This window comes from Heterocephalus glaber, unplaced genomic scaffold (genome assembly GCF_053883595.1).
Source record: "Heterocephalus glaber isolate CG9 unplaced genomic scaffold, H.glaber_assembly_v1.0 deba00000818, whole genome shotgun sequence".
Classification (NCBI taxonomy): domain Eukaryota; kingdom Metazoa; phylum Chordata; class Mammalia; order Rodentia; family Bathyergidae; genus Heterocephalus; species Heterocephalus glaber.
In genome coordinates, this window is record NW_028258164.1 from 13,243,467 (window position 1) to 13,250,484 (window position 7,018).

At 43.9% G+C, this 7,018-nt stretch overlaps 2 non-coding genes across 2 annotated transcripts; both read right to left on the minus strand.

Annotated features, from left to right (window-relative positions):
• Positions 1-2,264: 2,264 nt before the first annotated feature.
• On the minus strand, positions 2,265-2,336 carry Trnac-gca (transfer RNA cysteine (anticodon GCA)). The gene has a single exon. It is a non-coding gene; the product is annotated as a tRNA-Cys (tRNA).
• A 2,563-nt stretch (positions 2,337-4,899) lies between these two features.
• Positions 4,900-4,970, minus strand: Trnac-gca (transfer RNA cysteine (anticodon GCA)). Its single transcript has one exon. It is a non-coding gene; the product is annotated as a tRNA-Cys (tRNA).
• Between the last annotated feature and the right edge of the window lie 2,048 nt (positions 4,971-7,018).

The following is a 7,018-nucleotide window of genomic DNA, read 5'->3' on the forward strand; positions in this document are numbered from 1 at the left end:
AAGGAGGCCAATTAGGCCTCAGTCTTCCTATCTAGTCTCCCACAAGGGACCTCTCGATCAGCAACCAAATGCCCTACCCCTGAGCTCTACCCCCTATTATTGAGTAGTATGTAATTATTACTTCTTCATTCTTCCATTCACAAATGTACATGTGCTCATTCTGACTCTGCAGACAGCGGCTACCCTGTAAATAGACCTCTTTGTGCCATAACTATGCTCCTCTTCCAAAAGACACCATTGCTTCTTGGCACCAGCTTAGAAGGTCACGTTTGAGCCAACAAATTCTGTACCTGGCTTGATGTTCAGGTGAAAGACAAAGCCCAGGAGGAATACGCTACTTTCTGAGCAAGAACCAGACCTTTTTAGTTGATTTCATTTTCTAATAACTCATGGCTTGGGACTAAAATTACCTTTCCCACCTCTCCTTCAAATTCCATGTCTGTTTAAGATAGGGCATGGTGCCTGCTCCTCTGCACATCCTGTGGAGAGTGGGCTTGGCCCAGGCAAAGCTGCTATACCATGGAGTCTGAAGTAACAAAAGCACTTCCCTGAACTGTTCCACAGTTACAGGGGAGCTGAGAAGGCCACAGTGCCACCACTGGGTAGAGGGTTCTTTTGCTCAATTTATACTGAAATTGCAAATAAGCAGAGTGTTGCTCCTTTAGAGTTAATGGTCCTGAGCTTTGAATGTCAGTGGCTTTTAGTGGTGGTAGCCTCTGCCACTGTCCGGGCAGCTGGAGCCAGCAGCTGCTGAAGGCCTTAGGAACTCCTCTGGCCAGTTGTGATGGTGGCTCCCAGCAATTCTCCATCGCTCTCTGCCAGCACCCAGCTGACTCCAGAACAATAGAATTTCTTCATCAAGGAAATGGTCTTGGTAGAAAAGCCCCCTTTTAATGACTGCCTCAGAGCTACGAGCTTGGGGCTGAGGAGTTGTGGAGAGTGAAAACTGCATGACCTTCAGAGTCCTTTGGATTTGTTTTTGCGCTCAGGTTTAAACACGGAGGAAATGTGTCTTCCTCCTGTAAAGGATGGCTGTTGGAGAAGAGGCCAGGGCTGGCACGGCAACCCCAGGGTGTCTAGGGACACAGGCTCCTTGTAACTCTCTGCTCAGCCTTCCTTACAAGGTGGATCCTATCATCACAGTTGGCAGCTGGGGCTCTAGCCGTCACGGCTATGTCTCCAGTAGGAAGGCAAAAAAGAGACACAGGTCATATTAACCTTTTCTTGAGTTTTCCCAGAAGTCTTGTCAGATGACTGTTTCTTATCCTTCATTTGCCTCACCTAGATAAAGACAGGGAGGAGCTATGGTCCTTAGCTGGGAACATAACTGCTCAGAATAAAATCAGGAATCAATAATCATCTCCTTGAAGTTCCATCTATGAAGACCTATTATATGAAGACCTGCTGTTTTTCAGAGATAGCAAAATACATTTCTCAGTTGATGAATTTTTGCTTCTATTCGATTACCAGAAAGCTACAAGATATCCTTTGTATTTCACAGTAGTAGCTCCTTAAAACCAAAGCTCTCTGGAATAAATTATTTACCATCCTTCCCAGACATTCAGTTCTTACCTTTTCATACTCGTTTTGCCGGTTAGAGTTTTATTGTGTCTTTTATTGTGAGGAACCTCAGATCTTACAGTTTAAAAGCCAGTGTGATATAAACAAATAAAATCAGGATGGTAATAATTAGGCATAAGGGAACACAGAGAAAGCTTAGAAGAGATTTCTACTCCTTCAGGAAATGACTATGGCTGAGGAGGCAAAATGGAAATATGAAAAGTGTCACTATGGAAGCACTTCAGTCTTTATTGTGGTTGGAAAATTTGGTGGTTTCATGATGTCTTAGTTACGTTCTCATTGCTGAGACACAGTGCCCCATGCCCGTAACTTAAAGGAGAAGAAGGTCACTGTGGCTCAGCTTGCAGAGGCTTCAGTCCATAGTCTGAAGTTTCCAAGGCAGAGCAGCATGGCAGAGGGGCCAGGTGGGGAGAGGCTGCTGGAGGCGTGATGGACAGGAAGCAGAAAGAGAGATCAAGGGAGGAGGGAGGAAGATAAACCCTTCCAGGCTATACCCCCAGTGACCTGCCCCTTGCAACCAGGATCCACCTCCTACCAGGGAGTCTGCTCTAAACCTCCATCATCCAATCACCCCCCAAAAGCCCCCTTAATGAGCTCATGAGACTCTTGGAGGAGGTCTAGATATAAAACATAAACAAGATAAAAGAGGGGGTGTAATTCTCCTGACAGAAAAGTATTAGTACAGGGGGCACCTGGATTTGAACCGGGGACCTCTTGATCTGCAGTCAAATGCTCTACCCCTGAGCTATGCCCCCAGCTGTGTAGCTGGTGTTAACAATGATGCTTTACTCCCAGCTGTCATACAGTCAGGTCTGGGCTGTGTTCTCACCATCCTGTGATTCCCGTGATCCAGGGCTCCCTTCGAGGCTCTTCTGCACAGCTGGCAGGCCCTGCCCCGCTCTGTGTCTGCCTCCCACCTGCTTCTTACCCCTCCCGCGTCACCATCATTATTTTTATTGGATCTCTATCAATGTCTAATAGCTAAGATGCTTTCTTCTTTCTTTTTCTCCATCTCCCGCTCTCTGTCTTCATCTCCTTCCTTAGAAACCAAGAACTGAGCCAGAGAGGAAGTTCCAGGAGTCTCGGCTACCCCAAGGGAGACACAGGCTGAATAAATTGCAGCTCTACAGCCTTGGCTTTTAGGAGAAGAGGAAGTCCAGATGTGAGCACAGCTGAGGACCTAGGATTGGGGGCTGATGTATCTCTGGATACCAGGGAGCCCCTACTTGACAGTAACAAACATCCGAATATTGGGCCAGATTGACTCTTGTTCTGATTTGAGCCCTTCTTGATTTTGATATATCTTTTTGCGGGGGAGGTTGAAATGGTCTTGCTATGTAGTTCAGTCTGGCCTTGAACTCACAATGTTTCCCAGGTTGGCCTCGAACTCGCAGCAATCTTCCTGGCTCAGCCTCCTTCAGAGTGCTGGGATTACACAGGTATGCCACCACGCCTGGTGATTTTGATATACTTTTTTTTTTTTTGGTACTGGGGATCGAACTCAGGACCTTGAGTTTGCAAGGCAGGCGGTGGAACCACTGAGCTAAATCCCCCGCCTGATTTTGATATACTATTGAACAAGATTTTCTACTATTTTGTTTAGATTACTGTATACAAATAATTGGCCTATAGCTTTCTTTTTAGAATATTCTTTTTATTTTTTTACTTTTAATTTCAGGATTACTCAAACTTTCTAGGATGATTTGAAGGGATTTCCATAGTTTTCCATGCTCTAAATTGCTTATAAGCCTTTGGGATGTGGTCCTTTGCAGGGAAGAACTCTTTAATTGCATTGTAAATGTGTTCTGCCATTATTGGCCTATTTAGGAATTCTCCTTCTTTTTCGTTTCTTTTTTTTTTTTTTTTTGGTATTGGGGATCGAACTCAGGTCCTTGCACTTGAGAGGCAGGCGGCGGAACCACTGAGCTAAATCCCTGGCCCTGTTTTATTTTCTTGGTGAAACAATCTAATTAACGAAACATCCCTCTCTAGTGCTGATAATTTTCCTTATTCTGAAATCTATTTATTCTGCTATAAATAGTTTCTGTATCTTTGTTTTATTTTGTTATATTTAAAAATTTATTTATTTATTGGTACCAGGGATCGAACGCAGAACATTGAGCCTCCAAGGCAGGCACAGTGCCACTGCGCTAAATCCCTGGCCCCATTTGTTTTATTTTTTTAAAAAATTGGTTTTGGCCTTGTTATATAGCTCAGGCTGAGCTTGAACTCACTATGTAGCCCCAGTCAGCTTTGAACTCACAGAGATCATCCTGCCTCACCCTCTTGAGGGCTGGAATTACAGATTTGTGCCACCATGCCCAGCTCTCTATTTTTTAGTTAATAAATTTGAAACTGTATTTTGTACATGTAAAATTGGATGCTAGATTTGGTTTTGTTCCTTTAAAGAGTGCTGAAGACTACATTCATAGGGCTTTTTTGTTGTTGTTTTAAATTTTTTTCTTATTTATTTATTTATTTATTTATTTATTTATTTATTTATTTGAGACAGGGTCTCTCCAAGTAGTTCAGGCTGGGTTTGAACTTACTATGTAACCCAGGTTGGCTTTGAATTCATGTTGGTCCTCCTGCCTCATCCTCCCCAGTGGTGGGATTACAGGTATGCGCTACCACACTCAGCTGGTGAGTACTAGATTTAGTTCTATTCCTTTAAAGATTGTTTGACTGGTTCTGACATGAGCTTAAGTAACTTAGACATCACTATTATTTGTTTGCCACACACTCCCACTTCGATATGAGGCCTCCTCACAAGCCCAAAAGCAATGGTGTCTGCTGACCATGCACTGGCGCTTCCAGAACTGAAGCCCAAAAGTGGCAGCCCTTCCTCTTTTTAAGTTTATTTTCTCAGGTATTTGTTATGAAAATGGAAAATGTACTGATACAACTACTATAGCATGACTCTTCCAAGAACCTTACTCAGTGTCATGTTTTATTTTGTTTCTTTGAGAGAGGCTCACTATGTAGCCCAGGCTGGCCTTGAACTTCCAATTATCCTCCTGGCTCTGCTTCCTGAGTGCTGGAATTACAGCTGTGTATTGCTGGGAATTACTCAATGTCTTACAGGAGGTCTCTCCGTTCTGTTTGGTTTTAAAAAATGAATTCTTTCCAGTTCTCTGTGAATTATAGAGATTTTTTTGTCCTACTGACTGCTGGTGCTTTTGTTTTGTTTTGTTTTGTTGGTTTTTCCCTCTTGGATTTAGGGTTCTCTTTTGTCTAAGAAGAATTTTAAGATTTCCCTCAAAAGTCCCACTTGCAGGTGGCTTGTGATTAGGGAGGGAGAGCAAAGGCTCTCGGTCTAGGGGGCACCCGGATTTGAACCGGGACCTCCTGATCTGCAGTCAAATGCTCTACCCCTGAGCTATATCCCCTGTGACGCTAGAGAATAGTAATTGGCTACTCTTAATGTTGCAGTCACCGACACCCTCACAGTCTCACCTGTTTTAGGTCCTCGTGACTGTGACTCACTCACAGTCCAGTTCTAAACACTGGCTAGCCTCATCCACCTGCCCAGGTGTGAGTCTCTCCTGAGTCCCTTTCTCCTGCCCCTTTTCCCTCCGCCTACAGAGCTGGCCTGGGTATCCCTGCAGGGACACTCCCTGCCCCAGCTTCCTCCACACCATTCCCCCTTAGCCCAGGGTCAGGAAGGCTCAGGCCACGAGGGCATGAGCCCCAGGATGAGGCCTCACCAGCTGGAGGTGATAAGTCTTGTCCTAACCCTGTTCTGGGAATGAGCAAAGGCCTTGGGCAGCAGTCATTGACAGAACAGCCCAGGAGACCTGGAAGGAAGGTACCCTCAGAGCTGCCTCAGGTAGGAACTGTGGCAAGATACAAACACCCACAAACCACCACCCTCCTCAAGGCCCCAGCACCCCTGCTCAGAGAGCCCTTCTGCCAGCCTGAGCACTGTACAGCCTTGGACAGTGCCACCCTCCAGGGCCCTAGTAGTTAATCCTCCCAACCGAGGATTTCTGTTTCAAAATAGTGTATGCAGTCCTTGTTCTGCCTTTCAACTTCCCCTTCACAGAAGACGGTCTAAAATACATCCAGTGGGAGGTCCAGAAGAAGGGAGCAGAGAGATAGAGGCAAGGTAATGTTTAAACTGACAGTGATAGAGACTTTTTCAGAATTGGTATAGGATACAAATTCTTAGATTCATGAATATATCTCAAGAAAAATCAAATAAATTCTATGCCTATATCACAGTGAAATCATTATATAAATAAAAGAAAGTCTTAAAACCAACTAGAAGAAATAGAGGGCACCTCATGGGGATGTGTTAGATTGATGGATGACTTCAGAACATGACAATGGAAGTCAGAAGACAGTAGAAAACTATCTTTGATGGGTTGGGTGTGAAAAACCCTACTACCACTGTCAACACAGACTAGTAAAGCAGATGGGATGGTTATTTTATGTGTTGCCCAGCACAATAGCACACCCCAGAGGCTGAGGCAAGAGGATTGCCAGGATTTCGAGGCCAGCCTGGGCAACATAGTGAGTTCAAGGCCAACCTGAACTATATAGCGAGACCTTGTTCCTCCCCACCCCAAATTGTGTCAACTTGAATGGTCCTCAGAATGCCCAGATATTCAGCCAACTGTTATGCTGCGTATGCCTGTGAGTGTGTTTTTTGGATGAGGTTAACATTCGAATGATTTGATTTCATAAAGTAGACTGTTCTGTCTAGTTTGGATGGGCCTCATTCAATAAAACAGAAAAGGCTGACATTCCTTCAAGCAAGGGAGAATTTGTCCTGTCTAACTGCATCAGCCTGTCACACTGTCTTTCCTCTACTATTACTGACTGTAATGACTGATTACAATTTTGGCTTTCCCTGGATCTTGCACCTGCTCACCCTTGGCTTTGAATGGAACTAATTCATTGGTTTTTTTGTGTTATTAGCTTGTTACTCACCTGACAGCATCCACAATCTCATGAAGCAATCCATCCACCCATCTACCCATCCATCTGTCCATCCATCTACCCACTTCTTATTGATTCTGTTTCTCTGGAGAACCCTGATCACTATACCAGATAAGCTATTATTTAAGAGTAATGACAAGATAAGAGCCTTTTGTTGATAAGAATGAAGAGAATCTGCCACCCACACACCCTCAATAAAGTACATTTAAAGGAAGAAAGGAAAGTTGTATCCAGGTGGAATGAATAATACAATAGGGAAGTGAGCAAAGAAAATTAGCTAGGTTACCTAAATAAACATTAATTGAATAAAATTTTATTAATAAAATAAGTATTGATTTATTTTAAATTAGTCATAAGGCCTGTAATTCAGGCATTAACAAACTAAGCATTTATTTATTTATTCCTGGCAACATGCACACACCTGAGTGTGCTCCTGGAGTGTTTTTGGATTCATCCCAGGCTGAATATGTCCAGCCAGGACAAGCAGGAAGAT